The 12,505-nt window shown below is 38.1% G+C and overlaps 1 protein-coding gene across 5 annotated transcripts in view; it reads right to left on the reverse strand.

Annotated features, from left to right (window-relative positions):
• The window catches only part of LOC309958201 (TLC domain-containing protein 4-like), a 65,131-nt gene that overhangs the window by 5,632 nt on the left and 46,994 nt on the right, over nucleotides 1–12,505 (reverse strand). The window lies entirely within an intron of this gene.

Below are 12,505 nucleotides of genomic sequence, written 5' to 3' on the forward strand. Positions count from 1 at the left end.
AAAAGATATTAAAAATCATTTGTCATTAGAAAAATGTAAATTAAAACAATGACATGCTTCTACATATCTATTAGAATGACTACAATCTGAAAATCTGACAATACCAATTGCTGGCAAAGATGTGGAACAATAGGAACACTCATTCATTGCTGGTGGGGATGCAAAATGGTGAAGCCACTTCAAAAGACAGCATTGCAGTTATAATGCTAAACATATTCATAGCATACAATCCAACAATCACACTTCTAGGTATTTTTTCAATTGATTTAAAAATATATGTCCACACAAAAACCTGCATGCAAGTGTTTACACCAGCCGTATTCATAATTGCCCCAAACTAGAAGCAACCAAAATGTGATAGGTTGCTTCATAATGTTATTCACAATGGAGTACGTGAATGGATAAACAAATTGTGGTATGTACACACAATTAAATGCTATTCAGTGATAAAAAAAGAACAAACTATCAATTCATGTAACACCATGGGTGAATCTTAAATGCATATTGATAAATCAAAGAAGCCAATCTGAAAAATGCTACCTACTGTATGCTTCCATTTATATGACATTCTGGAAAAAGCAAAACTATAAAGACAAAAAACTAGATCAGCGGCTGCCAGAGGTTCAGGGAGAGCAGGAGAGGGTAGAATAGGTGAAACACAGGCAATATTTTAGGGTAGTGAAACAATTTTGTATGATACTGTAGTGGGGGATATATGACATCATGCATTTGTCAAAACCCACGGAACAGATGAAGAGTGTATGCAAATTTTTAAAAAATCAATAGGAGGTTGGGGCATGCCAGGCAGAATGTAGCCTGTGACAAAAGAATCTAACTGCATTCCAAATACATGACATAACCTCACTGGAGGGAGTGGGGTAAAAATAGGTGACCTAAGTAACTTTGAAAATGAATTAAGACTGTAAGACTAAAGACAAAAGAAACTGTACATAGGCACTTTGCTCTAGCTGGTAAAATTGTTATCTCGTGGGGGAAGAGGTTAACAATTCTGAAACCATTATACATGTATACTGGTATTTAACAAATAAGTAAATTTGTCTGATGGTGAAGTGGGAACCAGATTTCTCATTGTGGGAGTGGAAGGTTACAGATAATTGAGTGCAAAAGATTAGATTGATCCACATGATACTGGATTAGAGCTGGAAACTTCAGTATAAACTCATGCTTAGTTTAATACATATATACAGATGGACATATATAGAAATAATTATAGATATGTGTGTATACACAGTACATTTCCAAGTTGTCAGCTGGGAGGGCATAGAAACAATGATGCCCCAGTAGCAATGAGCACACCCAGGGCCCATATTTTGGTTTCTAATACCACTGGCCAATAAAAGAAAACAAGACTCCTTGAGAAATGGCTGATTCTAGCACTGGGACAGAGAATACACAATATAAATCTAGAGTATTTTTTTAGTATCAGAAAATAAAGAAGTGCTCCAAAAAAGATGATGAAGTTATGTCAAAGGGACACAGAAGACAACTGAAAGAGCTCCCAATGGCAAAAGTTGTAACAATTTGAACAAAATAAGTAATGTAGTATTGGATTCAAACTCAAAGTATAAAATAAATATCCGTGAAGCCATGGTAATATAAATGAATGAATGAGTGAATGAATAGGGGAGAAAAGGTAAATATCCTGTACAGAATAATTGCAAATAAGTTATGTAGATATTGCACCCTCAAAGAGGTGAAGCATAACTCCCCACTCTTCAAGGGAGGGACTTCGTTACAGAGTTCAGTATAGACGGCAGGTGGGGTGGAAACAGTTAACTTTAAAATTGAGAACTCTTACAAACCCTGCCTCAGCCAGGTGAACAAGGTAAACAACAGTGACAATCCATGTTTATGCAGGTAGTCCTGATATAATGTGATGAGAGTGGCACTTTACTTCTGTGGTCTTCCTCCAAAAACCCCATAACCTCAGTCTAATCATGAGAAAAACATCAGACAAACCCAAATTGAGAAATATTCTACGAAACAGCTGACCAGGACTCCTCAAAACTGACAAGGTCATCAAAAACAACGGAAGTCTGAGAAACTATCACAAACAGGAGTCTGAGACGTGACAACTAAATCCAATGTAGTATCCCCGCATGGGATCCTGGGGCAGAAAAAGGACATTAGGTAAAAACTGAGGAAATCTGAAAATACTATGGCCTTTAGTTAATAATAATGTATCAATATTTGTTCATTAATTATGACAAATGTACCATACAAATGTAAATATTAACAATAGGAGAATCTGAGTGTGGGGTATATGGGAACCCTTTGAATCATCCTTGAAACTTTTCTAGAAGTCTAAAATTATTCTTAAGTAAAAAGCTTATTTTAAAAAAATTTAGTATTTGCTGTATTCTACTTTTTCCTCCTCAAAAAAAACTATCTTGCCTAATGTTACCTCATTATATTTTAGAGGTTAAGTTGTAAATGTAGTAAAATGTTATCCATGTATCTTAATATTCAATTTGACAGAATTAGTCATGACTAAGCTAGAAACTGCTCAACTTCAGAAACTAAAAATTAACTGTTAAAAAAACCTTAAAATATTTTTCAGAGATATTAAAATATCAAACAGAAATAATTTGTAGGATAAGACGGGTATTACAATTTGTAAGTATGTGTAGGGTGAAAAAAGAAGGGCTAAATTATTCAACGCAGTTAAAAACAAACTATTTAGAGAGTAATGCTCAAATTAATAAAATAATATCACATATAGGAAAAATGTCACTAAAGAAGTAAAGTCAACATCTTTTGCTCTATCCAGATCTCCTATCCTCCAGACTTCTCTACTCCAAAGATTTCCCCTCTGACCCTCAGCCATTCCTTTCTTTGACTACATGGTGGCCTTGGGTTTAATCAGAAATGCTATACCTCAAATAACCCATCCCCTTCTAAGCACAACTCGTAGTACCCCATATTTCTCTTTACCCAATTCCACCTAAATCTCTTTTTTGACCTCCACTCCCAAATCCCTCACTACCAGCCTTTGATTCACTTCCTTTCCTACCTACCTGAGCTCAGTTACCTTCAGAACACACATGGGCACCCTCAGTTCTCTTGCCCCTTCATCCATCACACTCACGCTGCCTATCCCCAGCTTCTCATCAGGCCAGCTTTCCTTAGGCAGAGTATAGAGGGAAGGTGGGTACTGTATTCTGCAGTCAGAAGGCCCAGGTTCAAACCTGCTTCTGCCACTTAGCAGCTGTGTGGTCTTACCTCTCTGTTATTGACCTCTATGTCTCAGTTTGATCCCTACAAAATGGGGATAATGATAGCACCTCCCTTATACCATGAAGCTGTTTTGACACATAAGAACTCCCCTGCACTAGGAGCTCAATTAATAGCTATTATTACTCACTAATATTGATATTAACATAAATAGCACAAATGTAACTTAAAGAGCTCTGAATTTCAACTGAATTCTCAAATTTGCTTGGCATTCCTTTTACTTAACTCCACATTCTCCATAGAATTGCTCCCCAACCTGGGTCTCACAAATCAAGTCACTTCCCTTCCTTATTCACTTCTACTTCTCAGTTCCATCAGAGGAACTGGCCTCTTCTACTACTAAGGTATTTGAGTCCATCAAATGAATTCCTCAAACTCTGACCCCAAGGCCTCAAATCTTCTTTTCAAGCACCTTTTTCTCTATATTCAGATGAAGAGGTTTCTCTCCAAGGCCAATTGCTTCTGTACCCATGCTCTGTGACTTTAGGCCATCAATTATCCCCTTTCCCTTGCTCCATCCAGTTCCCCATGTATAGGTTGATTCTTTCTTCTCTCTTACCAACATGCCCGATTCTTTCTAATCCAAAAAATCTCTCCTTCTGTTTTTCTTCCCTATTAAACTCTTAAAAAGAGAAGTCAACAGTGTATTCACAGACATTCTGGCTATACTTCACAACCCAGTACAATATGATTGCATTCCCCTACAAAAGAAATTGATCACCAGTGGCATCCCCATAACCAAGACAGTGGATTCATCTCAGCCTTCATCCCAGGTGACCTTTCTATAGCATACGACACTGCCAACCATCATACTTGCTTTCTCCTCTCCTGATACTGTTTTCTCTTGATTCCCTACCTATACTTTTTCAGTCTCCGTTTCCTCTGCCTGTCCCTTAAATATTTGTGCTTCCCAGGCACACTCCCTTCCATATGCTCTATCATGGCCATTTTATACATTCTCATGGGCTTAAAGGGGTTCAGAACAAGCTTCCCAAAATGTGCCACTTTGGCATGCAGAATATTTTGAGCTGAAAGCAACTAAGACCCAGCAGACTCAAGAAAAACTCCTACATCTCCCTGAATTACCTGAAACAATTTAGATAGGTGTCCTGGCCCACAAAGAGCTATTACCAAGAGATAACTTTTTATCTGAATGATCTATCTGTATGGCAGGACAAACATCTAATTTCCAAACATCTGCTCTTCTTATCGTCCTGTGAATCACCCTCCTACGTGCAGCCCCTATCCCACTCCTTAGCTCAAGACGGCTTATGAGCCTCTACTGCCCGGCTTGTCCTTGGGTCTCATTGTCTTGTGGGACTCTCACATATATGTAATTAAATGTTTTTCTTCTGTTAATCTGCCTTATGTCAAACTGATTATTAGACCCACCAAAGACCCTTGATGAGTACAGGAAAAATTCTTCCTCCTCGAAGGCTCAAACACCCTGACAGAAATCTCTGGTTTCAAGTCCTCTCTTAAGTTCTACTTGTGGTTCCATATTTCTCATTTATTGCTGAGCATCCTCACCTGACAAATCACCAATTCTCAAATATGCCTAAAACCCAACATGCATAAAAACAATACTCTACTCTTCGCCTAACATCCCTTTCCTCCATGACCACCATGACAGAAAACTCCCATTATGAATCAGTGGGATCACCATTGCCTTAGTCATCCAAGTCAGAAATCTGGAGTCACCCTAGACTGTTCCTAGTCTGGAAGCAAGCCCGATCCATTTTATCTCCTAAGATTCTTCCTAATCCTTCCCCGACTCATTCCATTCCACCTTCTGCCATTATAATTTTTGGTCCTCGGTGTCTCTTACCTAGATGACTGCAATAACCCAACTGGTCTCCCTTAACTCTACATTTCTAGCCTCTTCTCTTCGATGCCACAAGTCCTACATTACATTTAGCCTAGACTACTTCCTGTTCTCCGGCACTTTATGCATTTTCCAATTTTTTTGTTGTCTGGGAAGGTGATTATCTAAAAATCTAGACTTTAAGAACTTGTGCTTTGGCTTTACTGTACAATCACTGCATTTATCTTCGGCCAATTTTCCCATGTGACTGGTGCCTGATCTTTAAGCCAGTCTCTTTCAAAGGAAATAACTCACATATTAATTCAAGTTGAAATAATATTTATATAATTGTCCTTATCTTTCTCTCTCATGTCAGAAGGACCACTTATTTTATTGGAATCTACCTCTTCTTACCTAATGAGAACACCCCTTCATTCCAACAAATAAAGGCTAACAGTTTGGGAATATATGTGTTGATGCCGAGAGGGAGAGGAGCAGAAGAAAGCAAGAAGACATGCAGGTGGGATGGAAGGAGAGAGGGAAAACACTGTCTTTCACCACCATCCACAGTTATTACTTAGATGGGTAAAGAAGAAAAGACACCGAGGACCAAAAATTATAATGACAGCAGGTGGAGTGGAATGAGTCGGGGAAGGATTAGGAAGAATATTAGGAGATAAAATGGATTGGGCTTGCTTCCAGACTAGGAACAGTCTAGGGTGACTCCAGGTTTCTGACTTGGATGACTAAGTCAATGGTGATCCCACTGATTCATAATGGGAGTTTTCTGTCATGGTGGTCATGGAGGAAAGGGAGGTTAGGCAAAGAGTAGGGTATTGGTTTTATGCATGTTGGGTTTTAGGCATACTTGATTGAATGTGTGTGTAATCCTCCCCAACCCCATAGAGAAAACTCTGTCTTTGGTCATTTAGCACTTCTTCCTCCTCCAGCTCTTCTAAAGGGACTTGGAGCTTTTGATTAAGTTCCCTGGGAGTTAATTGTGCAGAGTGCGGTACTAAGCACATGCAGTGTAAAAACAAGGCATTAGCAGGTATAATTCACATTTGGAAAGAGGAGAGAGGGCTACTTTCAGGTAGAGAAAGAAAGAAAAAAAAAAGAGGATGGGAGCAAAGGATCCATCCCCCTATATGGTACCGGTTTGGTGACTTTTAGGAGTTGAGAGTCAGAAATGTGAGCTTTTGGGAAAGCTACAGGGTCCAGGAGATACTGTGAGTTCAGGAGGAAAGAAGAGACTTTTAAGAAGTGCTGCTGTAACAAACTGGACCTTTGTTGACATCCTTGGAAAAACTCCAATAGGGATTTACATGTTGTACTGTTGCTGGGACTCTACATGGAGACTGGGTTGTGAGCTGACCCCTGGGTTTTATCTTGGTTGCAAATGTAATTCTTTCATGCATGTGAACACTGTATTTAACAAATATTAACTCTGGAAATTTAGGAGTTCGAAAACTTAATTTTAGAAAAGTTGTCCTCCATCCCAATATTATTCTGGCTCCCCTTCTACTTCTAAACTTTTCCTTTATTGTATCTACTCTTCCTTCTCTTCCTTCTCAATTCTAGACATTCAACTTTACACCTTTTAAACACCATCTTTTCTCATGGCTTCAAATGTAACCTCTATCTGATCATTTCAAAATGCCTCTCTACCTCTTACTACATTTCCACTCAGATGCTCTGTTTGTCCTCTAACGCAGCATCTCCAAAGCAAACTCATCATCTTCCCGCCTATTCTTCCTAATCCTCATCTTTTTCATTTTTCTAAGTCCAATGTAGAAAATATCTTAAATTTGTCTTTTTTTCTCTATCTCTAATTTCTTATTACCAATGTCACTTTTTCTACCCTCAAAAACCTTTATTCCATCATATCTACTCTATCATGACAGCCTAATTTGGGCTCCTATTTATTTCCTGGACTAATGAAATTACACCAGTCATTCACACAACTAAGAGCTGTATGCTAACCTTCTAACCCAAGCTTTTGCCTTTCATCTTACCATCTATCCCACAAATACCCAAAACTAGAATTACTCAGTGTTATTTTCAGAATGTCTTTCTCCACTAGAATACATTCTCACTGTCCACTGGTCAAGTTCAATCAGCTTTCCCTGGCATTCAACACCGTCTCTATCCACTATCCTCCTAAAACATACTCTTTGATCCTACAAGTCTATGAAGTTTCTCTTTCACATGGCATGTTTATTCCACTTTTCAAAACCTTATGTTCACGCCTTTCTCCCTTCTCCCTTTCCCATCCACTTCTTAAAAAAATCCTAAAACATTTAAGAATGTGTCCCAATTTCTCTTTGAAGCCTTGCATGACAAACATCAATCAATAATAGGTCTCAAAACGTGATTCATGGGCCCCTGAGACTTTTGGGGGAGTCTACAAGGGAAAACTATTTTCATGATGATACTAAAATATTATCTGCCTTTCTCATTGTGCTGACTTCTATTCTGATGGTGTAAAGTACTGATGGATAAGACCATTGGCATCTTAGCACAAATCATAGCAGTGGTACAAAATGGTACTAGTCGCCATTGTAATCTATGCCACATATTTGCAGTTAAAAACAAAAAAAGAGGGGTTGAGTGGAGAAGTTTCACTTAAGAATGTCCTGGATGAAGCAGTAAGAATGATTAATTATATTAAATCATGTCTTTTGAGTACCTGTCTTTTTAATATTCTGTGATAAAATGGGAAGTACACACAAAGCACAGTTGTCTGGAAGAAAAACTCTTGGATAGCCTCTGAAGAGTTAAAAACTTTTCTGATGAGGTCAGTAATGGGTTTTTAAAAAAATATTATCTAAAAAATATATATATATATTATCTAATAAATGTATCAGCATTTATCATAAGACCTACATAACTCAGTGAACCAATATTTTCTAAATGACCAAGGCATAATGACACAAAATTATGTATGCATAAAAGATTCGAAGTACAAGACAGACCAATGGATTTGAATATAACAGTGTATCAAAAGTCCACTGATATGGTTTCAGATTCCACATTTAACTAATCTTTAAGAAACTACCTCTTGGTATATTTTGGTGTAGTATTAAAGCAGGATATCAACAATTATTTGAAAAGGCTACTAAAATACTCCTTTACCTACTACACTGTTAACCCTGAGAGTTAGATTTTTTTATATGCTTCAACCAAAATAACATTTCACAACAGACTGAAAACAGAAACAAACTTGAGAATCCAGCTGAATTCTATCATGCTAGACATTAAAAAGATTTGCAAAAAATGTACAACACTGTTCCCACGAAAAATTTTTCATTTTGGCAATGTAGTTTATTTTTCATAAAAATTACATTAACATGAAATATTATTGTTAATAGTAAATGACCTAATAAATATTTTTAAATGTTTCAGTTTTAATTTCCAATCTGGTAAATATCCATAGCTATCAGCCTATAGGAAGTAAGAGTTCATTGAGGTCCTCAATAATTTATGAGATCAACAAGTCTGAGAATGGCTGTTTTAAACCATTAATAACAGCACTTTTCTTCTTGCCCTTTTTCACACAATGTCTTATTTTACTAGCTCTTTATTTTGTATTATTAAGTCCTATTTTCTCAAACATAGACATGACACCAGACACTCTAGTGAAGCTCCCTGAGGCAGGGACTGGAACATTTAGGTACTGGGAAGGTATTCAATAAATACTGAAGGAACATATTAAGGAGCATAGGTACAAGTTTTTATAAGGTATTTAACCTTAACAGCAATTCAAAAATATGTCCTCATAACAGTTAAGGGCATTTAGGCAAAAAAGAAGTTACCACCATTAAATTACTTTTTACAAAAAGAAACCTGAGGCATGGGTATAACTCAGCAGCTGAAAATTAACTGAAGCCCAGGTGTCTAACCTTTGTACCCCACCACATGCATCCCATGTGTCTTCTTAAATTATACAAAGCTCTAAAATAGAGAGAACATAAAAATATCACAAACTAAAGAAAATAATTAAACTATGGAAAACTCTAACAGTACTTAAGTAGCTGTGCTAAATTTTGTCATAATCTTCTTGCTGTTCCATTATACCATTTCTTGCTCATATTCCAACCCCGCTTCTCAATTTCTTAATTTACAAAAGACTTGAAGCTTTTAAATAAAGGTATAGCATAGCTTTTTACTACAAAATTAAAGAATAAGTTAAACTCTCTAATATTATGATTTTTCAAAAAGAGCTTCAAACAGAAACAAATTAAATTTAAGTGTCAAGGTTAATTTTCTCCTGCTTTAAAATCTCAAATCTAAATCATCTTCAAGAGACAGACATTGCAAAGCTTAACTGATCACCGCTTGGGACTCATTCATTCAAAAGCAATTAAATGGCTACTATGTGCCAGATAATGTGTGGATGCTGAACCATGCAAAGTTCAACGAAGTTTGGCTCTTGACCTAATGAAACGCAGAGATAAATAAGAAACAGGAAAAAGAGAAAGAGAACTTTACAATAATTTAATTTATTAATCATAATGGTATAACTGTGTGTCACTATTATGGAAGCACGGGTGAGAGACACCCAGCCCAGCCTGGAAGAGGTGGGGTTTCGTGATGGAAATGACCCTTAGGCTGAGTCATGAAGGATGAGCAAGGAGGCAGGAGGCCTTTCTAGCACAGAGACAAGTTGGGGTGAGAGGAGGTTTCTGAGGAGGAATATGGCAGAAAGAGAGAAGATAGCTCTACTTGGAGAGCTTTCTGCATCACATTACAGAGCCCATATTTTATACTGGAAGCAGCAGGTGCCACTGAGAGGATCTAACCAGGAGGCTACGTGTTCATTTTTGAGTTTCAGGGAGATCGCCGTGGAAGATAATAATACAGGAGAGGATGAAAGGGGAATAGGACTGGAGGCAGGCAGACTGCCTAGAGCAGGGATCAGCAAACTTCTTCCATAAAGAGCCAGAGACTAACACAAAGTAAGGGGTTTTGGAAGCTCTACCGTCTCTGTGGCAACTAATCCACTCTGTTACTGTGTGAAAGCAGTTGTGGTGAACAAAGATGCATGGCTGTGCCCCAATAAAGCTTTATTTGTAGAAACAGGCAGCAGGTTTGGCCTTCAAGCCTTGGTTTGCCGACCCCAGTCTAGAATAGTTCTTTTCTGTCCAAAAGAACTTTCTGCAATAATGAAATGGTCTATAGATGTTCTACCCAATTCGGTAGACACATGGGGCTAGGAAGCACTGGAAATGTTACCAGTTAGACTGAGGAATTAAATTTTTAATTTTATTTAATTTTAATTAAATTAAATGTAAATAGTCACATGTGGCTTGTGGCTTCTCTACTGGACAGTACAGAGTTAGAGGCTGGTGCAGGAGCCCAGGCAAGAGATGATGAACTAGGGCACTGACAGCAGAGATGGAGAGGAAGTGGCCAAGGCAAGAAATGTTTAGGAGGTGATACGTAGGACCTGGGATGGACCAAACACAGGTGAGGGAGAAACAAAGATGATTCCCACATGTTGAGCAGAGTTAACCAAGAGAATGGCCAGGCCACATGCTGAACAGGAGCATATAAGAGAATACAGAGGGAGATATGTTGCATTCTATTTTAGACATGTTGATTCTGATGTGCCACCTGGGAGGAGAAAACACTTGACTATAATACAAAGAAGTAGGTAATATTAAATATGCCCTTTTTATAGAGAAAGCAACTGTAGTACAGGAATGTTACATAACTTAGCCAAGGTCAGAGCAAGGTTAAATTGCAGCCTGAGCTTATATGATTCTAAAATTCATGCATAGTCCATTACACCACATTGAGCAAATGGGTAATAGCTGAAACCCTGAAAGCACAACCCACTCAGGGAGAAGCACAGAGAATATCGGTGGGCCCAGAAGAGAGCCCTGGGGAACACCAGCATCTAAGGAACTGTCTCCGACAAAGAAGACTGGGAGACGATGGTCAGAGAACTACAAGAACCAGGTGAGTGCAGGGTCACAAAAGCAAGGGGAGTTATGGCATTACAAGAAGGAGGTGGCAGTCCTCAGAGAGATACAATAAGACAGGCACCGAAGAGAGTTCACTGGATTTTGCATCTGGAAGTCAATGAAATCGTTCCAGCAAAATGACAGACGAGGAAACCTAATTTTGATGGGTTAAAGAACAAAAGAGCTACTACAAAGTAGATAAAGCAAACATAAACTATGCACTTCTAGTGCTGAGTAAATTTTAGCATATTGAATATACACTACATTTAACACTTACTGCATATGTACTGAATGACAAGCACTATGACAGGTGCTTTACACACATATGTAAACATATAACAAAACATATAACCACATAGAATCTTCACAATAAACTGTAAGGCCTATAGGTATCATTATCCCTGTTTTACAGGTAAGAAAACTGAGGCTCAGGAAGATTAAATAATCTTCCACTCACACACAATGGTAAGTGGGGGAGCTTGAATTTAAATCCAGGTCTTCTGCCTTCAGAGAACATGCTCTTTGCTCTCTATACTTTCACATCATCGGAGTCTTTAAAAATTGCAGAAGAACTCTTATTTTAAAAATTTTAAACGGCCAAGCCTAAGGAACTTAGTATCTTCTTGAAATAAAATTATAACATATGAAACACTGGCAAACAATATAAAACAGTACATAAGTACCTGGGAAAGCAGCAGATCTGTAATCTAATCTCTCCTGTTTGGAGGTGGAAGGACCATCCCTTCCACCTTTGGCAAGAAAAAAGGGTGATGAGGGTAACTGCTTGGTAAGCATACTAATGGTATTTGGAGTAGAAGAGTCTTCATCCATGGAATGCTTTCAGGATATACCTATTCTAGTATTGCTTATGATAAATGAACCTAGAATGTATGGATTTATGGGGTCTGACCCCTGCCCCAGGAAAGTTATATATGCTATGTAACTATCTGAGTATTAAATGGAGATGGCTTCCTAACCAAGAGAGCTCCTTCCATGTCAGCAATATGAACTATACATATCACTTAGAGACCTCATAGGTAACCTCATTCCAGAGAATGCCCAGTGCAAAAAACATCTAGGGAGCCATGCTGATGGTCCTGAACATCTCCTTGCTTTGCCAGTATCTCATGATTACTTGTATTCTTGAGATTATTAGTAAGGATTGACACAGGGTAAGCTCCCTAACTCATGAGTCTGATTTGACTCCCAATTCTCTGGGTTATCTCTGTACTAAGTTACAAAAGGCTACATGTAATTGTGGGAGCCTACCCAGGGTTTGGGATTTTGACCTAAGACTTGAAAGATAGGTAAATTTTTCGAAGATGGAGGGAAAATAGAGGATGGGAATAAAGGAAGAAAAGTGAGAAAAATCCACAGGTGCGTGAGACAGTAAGGGTGCAAAACTAACTCTAATGAGTGGTAAGAAATAAGGCTGGAGACATGGTGCACATCACAGAGAGCTTCGAAAGTTCAGAGA

This window comes from Leucopleurus acutus (assembly GCF_964270905.1).
Source record: "Leucopleurus acutus genome assembly, chromosome: 2".
NCBI lineage: Eukaryota > Metazoa > Chordata > Mammalia > Artiodactyla > Delphinidae > Leucopleurus > Leucopleurus acutus.